The sequence below is a fragment of the Rattus norvegicus genome, chromosome 1, assembly GCF_021556685.1.
Source record: "Rattus norvegicus strain SHRSP/BbbUtx chromosome 1, alternate assembly SHRSP_T2T, whole genome shotgun sequence".
Taxonomy (NCBI): domain Eukaryota; kingdom Metazoa; phylum Chordata; class Mammalia; order Rodentia; family Muridae; genus Rattus; species Rattus norvegicus.
Window position 1 is genome coordinate 196,411,336 of NC_141534.1, and position 15,943 is coordinate 196,427,278.

The following is a 15,943-nucleotide window of genomic DNA, read 5'->3' on the forward strand; positions in this document are numbered from 1 at the left end:
TCTTGTCTTGAAAAACCTATTTCATCATCAGCATTTGAATCCTCTCGAGAAAACACGGGCAGGCCCATTCTGTGCCTGGTGTACATAAGCAATGCCATCTGGTCCTTAGCCTAAGATTCAGATTGACAAATCACCTGTCCATAAAAGCACAAAAAGTGACACCCTATATATTTATTGAAGTAAATTGGGACTCTATGAACACATGGGAAGTTTAAATTCCTACCGGTAAAACTAGCCCCGAGAATTTGAGAACTTACCCAACACACCAGGCCAAAGGAGGGTTCAGCTTGTTCACTGGGACCCCATCAGCAGGCTATACTGCGACGGTGATGGCCCCTTCCAACCTGGTATGTGTGTTAAGGGACTGACAGGGACAAATGCCCAAGTGTCTCAGGGGTGCAGCTCAGCTTGGTCCCCACTGCTAACACGGGTGCTTAAACAACCATCATCCATTCAGTCGCCAGTCAGGACTTCCCATCCCCTTGTCTGTCTGCTCATTCTTTATTCTTTTTGACCTGTCTTAGGTCCAGTAGTGTAGGTTCGCATACTCACTTGGACAACCCAGTTAATCCCTGTACTCAGCTGTGACCCTGGGGTGTGGCTAGAATGTGACCAACAGCGCTCACTCAGATCCTTAAAAGCTTCTCTAGCCACTTGCAGTCACACACACACACACCACACACACACACACATGCGTACACACTATGTTATAGATGTGATTTGATAGTTAACATTAATAATCCAAATTAGAGTAAGAGAATCTGTGTTTACCTCAGCCAGCTGTCAAGGGAAATTGAGACTCCTGGCCAAATTGTAACCAACAGAACCAATATAGTTTATGAATTTATCATAAATAAATAAATTCCAATATTGTGGGAAGATATAAGTGTGTCTACCTATGATTTTTGATATAGTGTGCTCATAACAGCGGTCCCACAGGTTTTATGTTCGTTTAGTCACAAGAGGCACCAAGTCTGTCAACCTTTTGGTCATATCTGGTGATGTATGGCAGAACTGTTTGGCAAAGTATGTGGACAGAGGAAGAAGAAAACATATCATGTTAAATTTTGGTAAAGAGCTTGCCCTCCCTTTGTACTTCTGTAGAAGTCCCCATTTGCCTCACCTCTCCCCTTCTCACGGTCTTCAAAGGAACTGAAGATGTTTTATTGGACAATATTGTCCATAGAGAACCACAGGCACCTTGTTTTTCTTTGAGTTATTTCTCACTAATGGATACCTTCTTTGTAGCAAATATTTAAATAAAGTCACCTTTCGGTTGATGCAGATATCCTGACTTTCACTCTGGACAGGATCAGCAGGACCTGGGATGTGTGGAGGGTGGATCAGTTGGGCTGATCAGGGAGGAGTCTAGATAATGCATCACTAGGGAACAACTAGGAGCAAGTGCCCCGTGCATCTGATCAGAGGTGGGACGCTAAGCAAAAGGGATTTCTTCTTTCAAGAGTCTAAGTAGGAGTTGGGAATTTAGCTCAGTGGTAGAGCGCTTGCCTAGGAAGCGCAAGGCCCTGGGTTCGGTCCCCAGCTCCGAAAAAAAGAACCAAAAAAAAAAAAAAAAGAATCTAAGTAGTATTTGAGTTATATAAAAATCAAAACTGAGAGTTCTCCACACAGCTTGCTTAAGACGAACATCTGGTTGGAATGTAATACCAAATCAGTTGGTTCAGTGTTAGCTATAGAGATAGCAATGAGATGACCCTGCTGAATGTGGGTTTTAGCTTTGAACCTGGCAGACGGCAACTTCATCCCTTACTAACGACATTTTTAGGTGAAGGAGCACAGGGTGAGAGACCTACGTTTCCTACTGGCCAGGACAAACTCAGAACAACTGAAATGTTTCTACTGGAGGCGGGACACTGCTCATTAGCAATGGACCATCTCAAAGATGAGGATTTTGCAACAAGGGGTCATTTTGGAATGATGGAGGTGGCTCATTACTGGAACACAGGAGACTGCATTCAAGGCTGTCTTAACTCTTGCTGCTTGTGGTGATTTACCTGAGCACAGAGCTCCAGTGAATCATGTCACTTAGGTTCAATCTGTATCCTTAAAAACAAAATTGAACACAGACAGAGGCTGGATAACCAATGAGCTCCGGAGATCTGCTGTCTTCATCTCCCCAGGGATTACGGTGACTTTACCAATGGTCAGCTTTTTGTGGGGGTGCTGGAGATCTAAACTCACGTCTTCATGCTCTGGCAGCAAGCGCATAACAACTGAGCCGTCTCCCGGTCCCCTGCCCACAGAATGTGGGTGAGGATGACTGTAAACTTCTCATTATTCCGTTTCTACCCCCAGAGTGCTCTGGTTGTGAATGGATGTGCTCTAGCATGCCTGGCATAAATATTATGTGACATACACAAACATATATATCTCCAGAAACTCAGTTGTAGCACCTGCATTATCTTCTAGAAAATGAGTCCTTTGTCTACAAATATAAAGTGATTAAATCTTTTCCCCTAACATATGCTGATTTCTTTACAAACCCATTTTCATAATTAGCATCTCTTTCGAGTGGAACGGAAGTGATTATGGTTAAATTCACAGCTCCTGCCTCTGTAATGGCTTTAACCAGAGTTTGCATCTCTAAATTCTTAGGTACAACAAATTCCAGTTGGTTTTGTAACGAGGGGTGTTTCGATTCTTCTCATCTCATGAGTTCCCAACTCATCAGGCCAAAGCCTCTGGGGAGACTCAGAAAGCTGTCTGGTCCAGCATCATCTCCTTCCCGAGGATTGGTTCGGCTGGGATAATTTAACAGTGCATGCCAATGCAGGGAGTTACAGTGTCCTCATGTAACACCAGTCAGACGCTGAACATCGCAGCTCTGTGCTTCTTAAGCTGGAGGAACAATCTTGCCTCTTGTAAACCCAACTGAACGAGGGCGCAGGGCTGGAGGATGATGCTCATAAATCTCTGGCTTACCCGAATATCCCTGCTCATGTGTCTCAGACTAGCATGGGGGGTTTGAGTGTGTTCACTGGCTTTCATTATCCTAGGCCTCAGGTCTCCTTCCGAGCTCAACTCTTAATACAGCGGTTCCTTTGGAATTTTCCGTCAGCCTCTCCTTTTGCCTTTCTGCCCCTCCATCTTCATTTTGCTCCATCTAAGTGGTTAAGATATTAACAGCTAAATATTTCTTTAGATTTACAGACTCCAGGATATCAGGTGAACTTTGTAATGCTCCTCTTTAACGTCCGTTAAGGCAAAACACACAGATTCAGACCCGGACGATGGGAATTGGTCCAGGAACGGAAGGTCCTTTACCATAGGACAGAGAAGACAAAAAGGGAGACCGGCCTTCGATGTAGGAGACCCTGCCCAACATGGAGCCTTCCTGGCTGCTCTTCCTTCCCTTCCTATGACATCACTGTGCACTCTGGAGCTCTAGGGGGTGGAATGCTGAACTTACCAGCTCCTCCATGTGCTTGAGATTGCTAGCCCTTGAGTAAACCTGTTCCTCCAGCCAGCCATCACCCATTGAATGCTGACCCTTCATTCAGTGAGCAGCCTGGGTTTTAATCCCAGTCACACTCTCATAACCAGAGAAGGTAGTAAGGGTGAGTTACACACGCTGCACAACAACTTTGAACTCTCCAGGGAAGCAACCATGTCTAGAGCAGTGGTTCTCACCCTTCCTCATGGTGCGGCCCTTTAATACAGTGTCTCCTGTTGTGGTGACCCCCAACCATAGAATTATTTTTGTTGCTACTTCATAACTGTAATTTTGTAGTTGTTATGACTTGTAATTATTTATGTTTTCTGGTGTTCTTAGGTGACTCCTGTGAAAAGCTTGCTCAAACCCCAAAGGGGTCGTGACCCAGAGGTTGAGAACCGCTGGTCTAGAGCCTGATGTTCTATTTGTATTTATTTATTCTGAAAGTTTTTGTTTTCATCTTATGTGTCTGAGTGTTTTGCCCGCATGTAAGTGTGCCATATGTGTGCAGTTCTCTGTTAGACTTGAAGAGGGTGCTGGATCCTCTGGGGTGTGACAGATGCTTGTTACCTATCATGAACCATGCATGCTGGGAACCGTGCATGCTGGGAACTGTACTCAGGCTCTCCAGAGAGCAGTAATTGCTCTTATCCACTGAGCAACCTCTCTTGCCCCTCCATTTATATTTAAAGCACATGAAGCGCTTTGTGGGTAGTTTAATGTGTTCACTGCCCTGGGCCCGATGCTGTAACAGAGATGACAGGGCTCAAGTCTTAGTGCAGAGGAGGAAGAAGAAGTGATTTTGTCTTTCTTAGGCTGAATCCTTGTAATAAAAAACTAACAAGACAACAGAAGCTTATTAGCATGTGTATGTGGATGTCTCAGGGGACAATGAGTAAATCCCAGAGTTGCATAATACTCTGAATTAGGGGAACATCTTCAGCATCTTGAACAAAGTAAAAGGGCCTTGAGTCCTTAAGACCAGCCAATGGCCAGGACACAAACACACGAGAAACTGACAGGCAACGGCTGATCATTGGGTTCAGTATGATGCTTTTGATGCCATCTCCAAGTATTAAGGGCCTGGCCAGGCATGGTGGCACTCACCTTTAATCTCAGGGAGGCAGAAGCAGGAGGATCTGTGAATTCAGGGGCGGCCTTCTTTATATAGTGAATTTGAGTCAGAGTTGTAGGGTGAGATTCCTGCCCCCTCAAATGGCAACAGCAGCAACAACAACCCTGGTCCCCCAAACCACCAAAAGGCAGTAAGGCTCTAAAGTTAGCTTTGGGAATCAGCCTCATCATTAGGCAAATAAGTAGGCGAGCATAGAAGATTTTCTTTCTTTATGGGGTGCCCATGCTAGTCTTTTATCCTAGTCCTAGCCTCCTTTCTATCTCTCTCTCTCTCTCTCTCTCTCTCTCTCTCTCTCTTTTTCTGCTTATGTTTCTGTCTTCAAGAGCTTTTGTAATTTTAAAAGTGTTTATTTATTATGTATAGTGTTCTGCCTGCATGCCAAGAGAGGGCATCAGATCACATTATAGATGACTATGAACCACCATGTGGTTGCTGGGAATTGAACTTAGGACCCCTGGAAGAGCAGTCAGTGCTCTTAACCTCTGAGCCACCTCTCCAGCCTGCTTTTGTTGTTTCTTAAAATAATGTTTTCATGAATTCCTTGAGAATTTCACACATGCCCCCCAATGTATTTAGATTGTATTCACCCCTTGTTCTTCCTCTTAACTTCTCTGAGATTCATTCACCCTATCTTCCCACCTCCTCCCAGCTTCATGCCCTCCCTTTTTTTTTTACAACCTATGAAGTCCAATTTGTGGTATTCATAATCACAGGTGTGGAGCCGCCCACCCACCACAGCCTTTAGAGGTGATTCCTCCCCTCTTTCCTCTATACTGGAATATTGACTTTTCTTTTCCTTTCTTTTCTTCTCTTTTCTTCCCCCACTCTTTCTTTCGAGACAGTATAAAAACCTGTCTGGCCTGGAACTCACTATGTAGGCCAGGGCAGCCTTGACCTCACAGAGCTCCACCTGTCTCCTCTTTCTGAAGTCTGAGATTAAAGCTTGGCCCTTCACACCTGACTCAGCTTTCTTGCTACAATGCTGAAAGTGCTTGCACTCTTATTTCCTTTTCTGTGTGAACACCATGTGTCTTTATCAACCCCACACCCATAAGAGGAGACTGAAGTTCATAGGGGTCATCCTGTCCAAGGCTTTATCCACGGGCAGAGTTGCATCGGAGCCTGGATCTCTTTGACTTTAACTCCATGGCAAATGACCTTTGTGTCTACAGTTGGACTGTGGAGTTAAGACACTGTTCTATTTATGTGTCTAATTGGCTGGATATGCAGATGCTCTGAGATTTCAGTAGTGGGTAAGTGCTTTATTGGAAGGCACAGTGTGATAAAAAGCTTCTTTAGGGGTTCCTGTGCTGGATTTAATAATAGAGCAAAGTCACAGATCCTTCTCAGTGGCAAGATTTGGGAGAGGAATGCTCTAAGGCCTGCAGTTTCCATACTTAAACATGATGGGAATCAGTGATGGCTCGTGGAAATGTACGTCATTAGATGGTTAGGCCACACCCACATGGGTTCTGAGGCATTGTCTTGGATAAGGACCTAAAATCTGCCATAATCAATTTGCACCGCCAATACTTTTACACTTTGAGGACTACCATGCCCAGCAAAGACAAGGTACTGGGTTGTGACTGGTTACTTTTAATGAGCAACTTAATAAAACCTAGAATCATCTGGAAGGAGCCTTAGTGATAGATTGCCCAATCAGGGGACCTGAGGGGGTTGTCCACTGCTTTAATTGATGTGGGAAGGCCCACCATAAATGCCAGTGGTACCTCCTGGTGGAGGATGGGAGCTTTGCTGTTTTTCTCACTTTGCCTTTCAGGCTTGCTGGTCAGTGCACCAACCTCATTGTTTCTGAGGGTAATTCCTTTGCTGAGAATAGAACCAGCTTCTTTGGACTGGAGAACAGTGGCTCTCCAAGAATCCTCTGGGCCTTTGGCACCAGACTAGGACTACTGGAGTGTCTGACTTCATGTACTGAGCACATACTCAGTTCTTGGCCTCTCTGGTGCAAGACAGCCATTGACTGTATCACCTGAGCTAATCTAATAACTTCTTCTTTTAACATGTATCATTTCTGTCTGTTCCAGAGAATCTTGACTTGTACACAGAGTGTTCTGGAAACCAGTGACTTGGACAGTTGGCTTTTGTGGAGGGATTGGACAAGATCCAGCTTTGATGGAGCAAAGGCTGAAAAGAAGGATTTGGAGCAGAGCCATCCTTATTCATTTTAGGGAGATATTTCATCACATTTATCTTTACTTTTTGTTGGGCTGTGAGCAAACCTAGCATATGCTAGGCAAGTGTCTACCCCTGGGGTATCTGGCTCAATAGCTTCCTAAAAAGAGCTATTTTGTCACAGGATGCTTTAGCTGACATGAATCATGGGAAAATGGATCTTTCTTGCTTTTAGATCCAAACACTTGGTCTTGGTATAATCCCTTCCTGTCTCCCCACACACCACCATGTGACTTTAGATTTCTTCCACGGAGGCAGGGCGCATTTTCTTCCCTGTTGACTTTGGCTTAGCTATAGTGTTTCCTTTGTCAACATCAATGAGGCAGAGGTCAGCGTCAAGCCCAAGCCAAGGGCAAGTGTCCTATGGATTTCTATGTCAGCCTCAGTCACAAGAAGGCTGTGTTGGGCCGCTGGTCCAAGGAAAATGAGAGACTAGCTGAACCTGGATGAGCATAGTAACCTGCTTATGTTCTGCTATCTTTCGAAGGTGAAATGTGTCTTAGAGTCTCATGTGCTTGGCCACTTGTTCTCCATCTGCTGGTGCTACTTGAAAAGGTTGTAGGTGGGGCCTGGCTGGAGGAAGTGGCTTCTTGGGAAATAGGCCTTGAGGGTGATGACTGGCCACGCCTCTGCCTGGGTTCTCTGTGCTTCTGGGTCCCCGCTGTACGGACTGCCTTCCACAGATTCTCTACCATGAGACCTTTCAAACCACGAGCTCATATAAATTCCTGCTTCTCTAAGTTGTTTCTGTCTGAAATTTTAGCCACTGCAGCCCCACATTTTTGAGGATGAACTGACTGCTGTTTTTAATCTACTGAGGGTTTGTTTATTCTGCAACGATTTACTGATTATTCCTCTTTCAAAAAACCTAACCATTTGAACGGATGTCTTCATCAAAACATCGGATTCTTTATACATTTTCCTTTGTACAGAAAATCACAACAAAGTTGGTAATGGTCTGCAAAATGCGTGTACGCCGCTAGACAGTTCTTTTAGAAGAGTGTTGACCCCTGGGAGTTTCCTCCTGTCCTCTGTGGTTTCCTTGATTGCAGCTCAGGCAGAGTCCCATCACCAGCTTGGGCTTATTGTTTTTGAAGGATCTAACGAGCCTACATTATGCTGTCGGTTCATTGATTAAGAGTGTCTCCAGGCTGAGAGAAGATCATTGTTATGGAAATTGCTCCACTCCCATCTATTTTTTCCCCAATAAACAGGGCGAAAATGAGACTGGAGGAGAGGGAGGAGTGAGCTGTTAAACCAAGTCATAACTGCAGGCCCAATAGTGCTTTATCCTTTATAAGACAGGGCACCTTAATTTTTCATAAATATTGCTAAGTTGATTTACCCATGATTTGTATTCTGTTGCTGATTCGAGAGATCAGAGTTTTACATTTTCCAGGAGCCCATTTTGGTTCCTAGGAGAGGCAGCAGAGGGCTATTGGATAACAGGGTTTATTGTGGAAGATAAAAGACCTTGACACAATGTCAGTTATTATTATTTTTTAATTAGAGATTTTATATTTTGAGGACACCACAGAGCACAGCCCACAGAATCAACTAAGCAGAGCTCATAGGGGCTCAGAGACTGAAGCGACAGTCATGGAGTCTGTATGGGTCTGACCCAGTTCTTCTCTTTATATGCTATGGTTTTGTAGCTTGGTGTTCTTGTGGGTGGGACTCCTAACAGTGGAGTGGGGGCTTTCTCTGACTCTTTTGCCTGCTCTTGGGACCCTTTTTCTCTTACTGGGTTGCTTCGTCCAGACTTGGTATAAGGGTGGGTTTGTGTCTGGTCTTCTTGTATTTGTTATGCCACATTTGGTTGATATTCCTGGGAGGCCTGCTCTTCTCTTGAAGGGAAACAGGAGGAATGAATCTGGGGGAGAAAGGAGGTGTGTGTGTGTGTGTGTGTGTGTGTGTGTGTGTGTGTGTGTGTGTGAATAGAAGAAGTGGAGGGAGAGGAAACTGCAGTAGGATGTAATGTATAAGAGAAGAAAAGATTTTATGTTTTAATTACATGTATATGTACACTTTGGGGTATGGATTTGTACACGGGAGCACAGATGCTGATGAGATCCAGAAGAGGGCATGGTTTTCCTAGGGCTGGAGTTATAGGGGCTTGTGAGCCTCTGACATGGGTGTTCAGGACTGAACTTGGGTCCTCTACAGGAGCAGTACAATACTCAACCACCGAGCTGCTTCTCCAGCTCATCAGCTCTGTACTTACTAAAAAGACTCTGTTCCTGGCCTTTTTACTTGAGTGTAGCAGTCCTGATTAGCAGCTTTACTGACTCAAGAGGCTTTAGATGCCTGAATGAAGCTGTGTTAGGGGCCAGGTCCTCATGAATGTCTCTGATCTAAGATGCTATGTGTTTCATGATGCAACTTGCTCTTCATGGCTTCCTGTGCATAGGAGGAAATATGTATTTGTCTTTGTCCTTAGTTTTGGTCATAGAACTCCTAAATTTCTTGGAATGACCAGAATAACAAATGCCCTCTGTGTACTAATAAGTGGACTTGTGGCTGGGGGTCTGTCCTAGTAGTTCTGGATGAGGGCTGATCACTAGCAGGACCAAAGCATGATGGGAGGATTGACTTTCTGCCCTCCTCTACTTTTAAGGACAGTTTAAATTGAGTTTAATCACCAATGGCTTAATTAATTATATTTACCTGATAAAACCTCCATGAAAAATTCTGAGAAAGAGAGATTAGACTTGAAGGTGCCCAGAAAGATAGTAACCCTGGGAAAGGGATGGAAACGCCATGGTCTTTCTCTAGGACCTTGACCTGTCATCCCTTCCATTTGGCTAGACTATGTCTCTTATAATTAGCTAGTAAATGCAGGTGAGAGCTCTTCTCACCTGGGTGAGCTGACAGAGAGGGATCATAAGAACCTACAACTGATAGCAAATTTGTACAGAAGTGTGGGCAACTTGGGGACCAATCCTTATGACTGGCGTCCAAGCCAAGGGCAGACTTGGGGGACTGAATTTTGAAATGTGTGGACTCTGCTGATAACTCCAGGTAGACAGTGTTAGAATTAAATTTCAGCATCTCCAGTTGATTGATATAGGGACCAACCCCAAATTTGACCCCACGAGTATTGAAAGTGAGAATAAAATGCATCGTCCGTTGAACCCTTCCCTAGAGACCATTCACTTCCCCTGACTCTGTCCTTCTTCTCCTTTTATTGACAGTTCCAGAATGTATAACTTAAAATGTATTTTTCTTTGAAAGATTCTTGCATTTATACAGCATATTAGATCCATCACCATCACTCCTAGTGTCTCCTACCTCATCTCCCTTCCAATTTCATATCCTCTATCTTTTCATTGTTATTGATAGCCCCTGCATCCAGTTAGTCCTGCCCATATGTGCATGGGTGTGGGACCATCCACTGGAACATGGAAAACCTACTCACAGCCATGTCCCCAGAGGACATGACTCTCCCTCCCTTAATAACTACCCACTTTCCTTGTCTTTTTAAAATACTAGTACTTTTTCAATTTTAATGTGGACTAAAATTTTCTGGATGACTTGCTAAGTCACACATTCTGTTCTTATCCTATGCATCCATGTTTGGTATGAGATGGGCTCAAGTTTTTGTATCCTTAGTGAGCTCCCCGGCTGGTCTGACGCTCCTAGATTACAGCCTCACTTTGAGCTATTCCACCTGCTTTTGAGTTCTTTCCTTAAGTCTCCCATTGCTGAGTCCTCTAAACTTTCTTTCCATCCTTTCCAAAGTCTTGCTGGTCTTGGGGGTCCACATCTACTACTGCCTCTCTTTGTTCAGAAGACTCAGTTGGCCTCCTCTCAACAAACTTTGGGGTAAAGGCTCTGTGATGGTTTGAATATGCTTGGCCCAGAGAGTGGCACTATTAGGAGGTATGACCTTGTTGGAGGAAGTGTGTTACTGTGGGGATGGGCTTTGAGACCCTCTTCTTAGCTGCCCAAGGACCGTCTGCTCCTGGCTGCCTTTGGATGGAGATGCAGAACTCTCCAGAGTTCTCAGCGTGCCTGGATGCTGCCATGCTCCTCCCTTGATGATAATAGACTGAACCTCTGAACCTGTAAGCCAGCCCCAATTAAGCGTTGTCCTTATAAGAGTTGCCTTGGTCATGGTGTCTGTTCACTGCAGTAAAACCCTAACTAAAACAGGTCCCGAGGAAAGTACTTTCCTTTGTAAGAGGGTTAACATTGGTCATTTTTCTTCTTTTATGGACTTGAAATCCAAAATATACAAAGAACTTAAGAAGTTAGACTCCAGAGAACCAAATAATTCTATTAAAAATGGGGTACAGAGCTAAACAAAGAATTCTCAATTTGAAAGGCTGAGAAGCACCTAAAGAAATGTTCAAAATCCTTAGTCATCATAGAAATGCAAATCAAAACAACCCTGAGATCCCAGCTCACACCAATCAGAATGTCTAAGATCAAAAACTCAGGTGACAGCAGATGCTGGCAAGGGTGTGGAGAAAGAAGACTTGTTGGTGGGACTACAAGCTGGTAAAACTACTTTGGAAATCAATCTGGTAGTTCCTCAGAAAATTGGAAATAGTTCTACCTGAAAACCTAGCTATACCACTCCCGGGCATATATCCAAAAGATGCTCCAACATATAACAAGGACACATGCTCCACTATGCTCATAGCAGCTTTATTTATAATAGCCAGGGCTGGAGAGATGGCTCAGCCGTTAAAGGCTAGGCTCACAACCAAATATATAATAGCCAGAAGCTGGAAAGAACTCAGATGCTCCTCAACAGAGGAATGGATACAGAAAATGTGGTACATCTACACAATGGAGTACTACTGAGTTGTTAAAAACAATGACTTCATGAAACTCATAGGTAAATGGATGGGACTTGAAAATATCATTCTGGGGTTGGGGATTTGGCTCAGTGGTAGAGCGCTTACCTAGGAAGCGCAAGGTCCTGGGTTCGGTCCCCAGCCCCGAAAAAAAAAAGAAAATATCATTCTGAGTGACGTAACCCAGTCACAAAAGAACACACATGGTATGCATTCACTCATAAGTGGATTTTAGCCCAAAAGTTCAGAATACCCACAAAACAACCCACAAACCATACACAGCTTAAGAAGACCAAAGTGTGGATGCTTCAATCCTACATAGAACAGGGAACAAAATAATAACAGGAGCTAGAGGGAGGGAGTGGCCAGGGAGGGAGAGAGGAGGGGGGAGGGAAAGAGAGAGGGGCAGTCTCTTCTGGACTCTACCCTGAGTTCTCTTTCTGTTGGTTAAGGCTAACCCGTACCCTCTCACTTATAGGAAATCATAGCTGTGCAGACAGTGACATCTCAGAGGTCCAGGCAACTTCCTGGCAGAGTTAAACCTGAGAGAATGCTTAGCGATGGCATTAGATCATCAGAGGTAAGCACGATGGGGCTGGGGAGAGGAAGTGGGTTTCTAGAAGTCTGGTGGAAGAAGCCAGCCTTGGGTGGGAGAAACTGCCGCTAGTGGCTTGCTTTTGGAGGAGAAAGGACTTGAATTATGTCATAAAGGATGGGTGAGATTATAATGGTAAAAAAAACCTCTAAAGTCTTATTTTCCTAAAACTGTTTCAGAGATATACAAGATTATAAAGAAAAAATGGAAATGAACTCAAATTCTAAAACCCACTATTGATTTAATGTTATTGAATTTTCTTTAGGTCTTTATATGAGCACACAATGGCTTTTAAGTTTTTAATATGGAAAATTCCTGACATAAAAAGTAGGGGAAGAATATAATGAAGCCCATCCAGGCATCATGCAGCTACTAACTTGTAATAGGTTAACGGTATCGCTTTTATTCCTCCCTTTATCACCTCAGTCTTCCAAGTTATCTTGAACTGAACCCAGATGTAGTTTACTTTCATCTGTAAACATTTTATTTTTACTACATTGTATGTATATATGGTGTATGTATGTATGCATGCATGTATGTATGCATGCATGCATGCATGTATGTATGTATGCATGTATGTATGTATGTATGTCCATGTGTGAAACACAGAGCATAATGGGAGGTTAGAGGACAACCTGCTTCTGGAGGGGTTGGCTCTCTCCCTCTAGCACATGGTTCCTGGGGATTGAATTCAGGTTGTCAGGCTTGAGACAAGTGCCTCTACCCATGGAGCACTGTTTGTCCTCGTCTGTAAATATTTTAGAAAGAATCGCTAAGAGATAATAGCTGCACTTCTGAATGTATCACAATGTCATCACTACCTCACCCAGACCAGCAAAAATACCTTAATTTACAGAATATCCAGCTAGTGCTCACGTTTTCTGCCTTATTCTGCAAAGTCATTTTTTCAATATAAATTGTCTGAATCAAGTCCATCTAAGACCCACATCTGTCATATGGGCAATATGCCTCTTAAATCTCTTTTTTAAAATAAATGTTAGTAGGCCAGGGAGATAATCTCAGCTAGCAAGTGCTTGCCTTGCAAAACTGAGGGTCCCACTCAGATCCCAAGAACAGTGTGTGTGTGTGTGTGTGTGCATGTGTGTGTGGTTTCACACACCTATAACTGCCAGGCCAGGAAACAAGGTATGACATTCATGGTCGATCTTTGGACTCTATATACATGTGCTGACATGAGCGTATGTACTCAAACACATATGTGCATCTGTACACGCACAAACATACACACACACACACACACACACACACATATATATACACACAAATGAAAGGAAACCCTACGGAGTGTGACCCACCCATTTTAGGCATACAGTCTATCTGTTGTGCTGCACTATCCCCATCAAGATGGAGAATATTTCTACCAGTCTTACAATGCTCTTGAGGCTCTTTAAGACTGAGTACTGATCTTCCAGAGGCCCTGAGTTTTGTTCCCACTACCCATGTTGGGCTGTATACAACTGTCTATAACTCAAGTACCAAGGAATTTGACCTCTTTTTCAGGACTCCATGGGGACATCCATCCATCCATTATATATATATATAAAATATATATATATATTAAAATAAATGGAGTGGTAATAACAACAAAAATCCCATCTCACTCCCCTAGTGGCTCTGACCCTCCTTAGGTAGTTTTGGCACTGTGATTTGGGAAGGATCTCCCAATTTTTTTGCACTCTGCACTTGACCTTTCTCTCCTTAGGGCTGTCTGGGTTCTCAGGGTTAGCCTTACCTGTTTGAGACCTTGTCTTTTGGGTGGGATGTTCTTGGATCTGCTTTCTATAGTAACTGTAAGTCCGTGTGCTATCTCTCAGAGTTATTTGCTTATTTTTGCAGCCCTTTGATGACTCTTATTTTTAAAGATTTATGTATTTTATATGAGTACACTGTAGTCATAGTCAGACACACCAGAAGAGGGCATCGGATCTCATTACAGATGGTTGCGAGCCTCCATATGTTTGCTGGAATTGAACTCAGGACCTCTGGAAGAGCAGTCAGTGCTCTTAATCACTGAGCCATCTGTCCAGCCCTTGATGACCCTTCTCGTCTTCCTGTGCTATCTCTGTTTTGTGGGAAAATGCTGTGACCTGCCAAATGCAATGGCGATATGAACAAGAAATCGTTTTTCTTTCTTCCTTTCAGCCACATTTTGTCAATTTCCTTTCCTGTCCCTTAATAGTATTGGGCCAACTTTCAAGCTTTCTCTTACTTTCCATTTCTTTTCACATCCAGGTCGGAACCAAATCTATAGTGTGTTGAACTTTTCCTTCTCTTCTACCCCAGATTTACATCCTGTGTGTGTTTGGGGAGCAGGTAATTTGTCTTGAGGAGTATCTGCTTCCTCCCGTCTGGTTCTTCTGGAAGCAGTGAAAGCAGATCTGTTGCAGCTGACTGCCTGGGAGACAAGAGAAGGCACCTGCCTTTGCCCTCCTTGGCAAGAGATGTTCTGTGAGTGGGGTATCTCCTCTGAGTGGATTCCTGAGCGAGCACAGCAGGCTCCTGTGAGCCTATGCTGGTCTAGATATTGTGGCTAAGGTGTGTGTGTGTGTGTGTGTGTGTGTGTGTGTGTGTGTGTGTGTGAGAGAGAGAGAGAGAGAGAGAGAGAGAGAGCATGAGAGAGAGAGAGCAGAGAGACAGAGACAGACAGAGATGGACAGAGAGAAAGACAGAGACAGAATAGAGACAGAGACAGAGAATAAGGGAGACACAAACATAGTTGCTCATAGAAAATTCATGGTCTCATCATGAAGGCAAGACAACGTCCTGCATATATGTTAAGACCTTGCTTTTTGAGTCATAGAAAAGTGGTTTCTCCAAAGAAAAAGCCACAACCTCCATTAAAACTCCACATTTCATCCACCCCCCCAAGTATGTTACTCTCACGGGAATCCGTAGGGAGCAAAAAGGTTCCAGCTTTCTGTGGCCTGGAGTGGTCTTTCTTTGTGTGTTGAGGACGTCACCCTTCCTTTCTTCCATGGAGGTGGTGGGGAAAGGACAGGATTTTGTGGGAATCATGAAATCTTGATACTTATCTCATGGCATTACAGCTAATCTCAATCTCTCCCTGGATTTATTTCTAGAGTTGATTGATGGTGACTTTTAATCCTTTACTGCCTCTGGGATCCCCTGTGGTCCTCATCTCTCTAGTCTACCTTTTAGGATGCCTCAAAAAAGACATCACAGTTTCTGTTCTGTTTATCAGGCTTGTTGTTAAATGAAAGATGAAAAGCCGTGCAGCCAGGTGTATGAGCCACGGGTTCATCACTTCTCTTCCCAAACAAATTATCTTGAGATCCTTCAATGCCAGGAATACATTTAATGAAGGATCTCATCCAGATGGTGGAAGGTAGAGAGTTTCACATTCAAACATTTTTTTATTATAATTGCAAAACCGTGGATGGATTTCTGCTGACACTTTGGGGAGTTTAAAGAGAAGATGCCTGGCGGTCTGCAGCCAGGCATCACGGGCACTAGATTTTATTGTCTCAGAAAAGGCATAATGACTACTGAAAGGCACTAATTGCCAGCAGTTTGTCATGATGGAAGGGGATAGTGCATTTGTTCTACCCTGCAGACTTTTACTTCACAAAGACAATTTAAGGTACACGAGTAAACAATCACATATTGTTCTAATCTCAGTGGCATTTGCAAATTATTTCCTCTCCATCAAAGGGCATTTTGAGTAAATTTTGTGGCATTAAAATCCTTCAGTGAAAGTAGGAAAACACCGTGGAAGA

At 43.7% G+C, this 15,943-nt stretch overlaps 1 long non-coding RNA gene across 1 annotated transcript in view; it reads left to right on the plus strand.

The window, feature by feature from the left end:
* The window catches only part of LOC147996980 (uncharacterized), a 45,379-nt gene that overhangs the window by 16,221 nt on the left and 13,215 nt on the right, over positions 1 to 15,943 (plus strand). Inside the window, exon 2 of the long non-coding RNA XR_015655354.1 lies at positions 12,069 to 12,170. This is a non-coding gene — a long non-coding RNA (uncharacterized LOC147996980). The remainder of the gene's footprint in view (positions 1 to 12,068; positions 12,171 to 15,943) is intronic.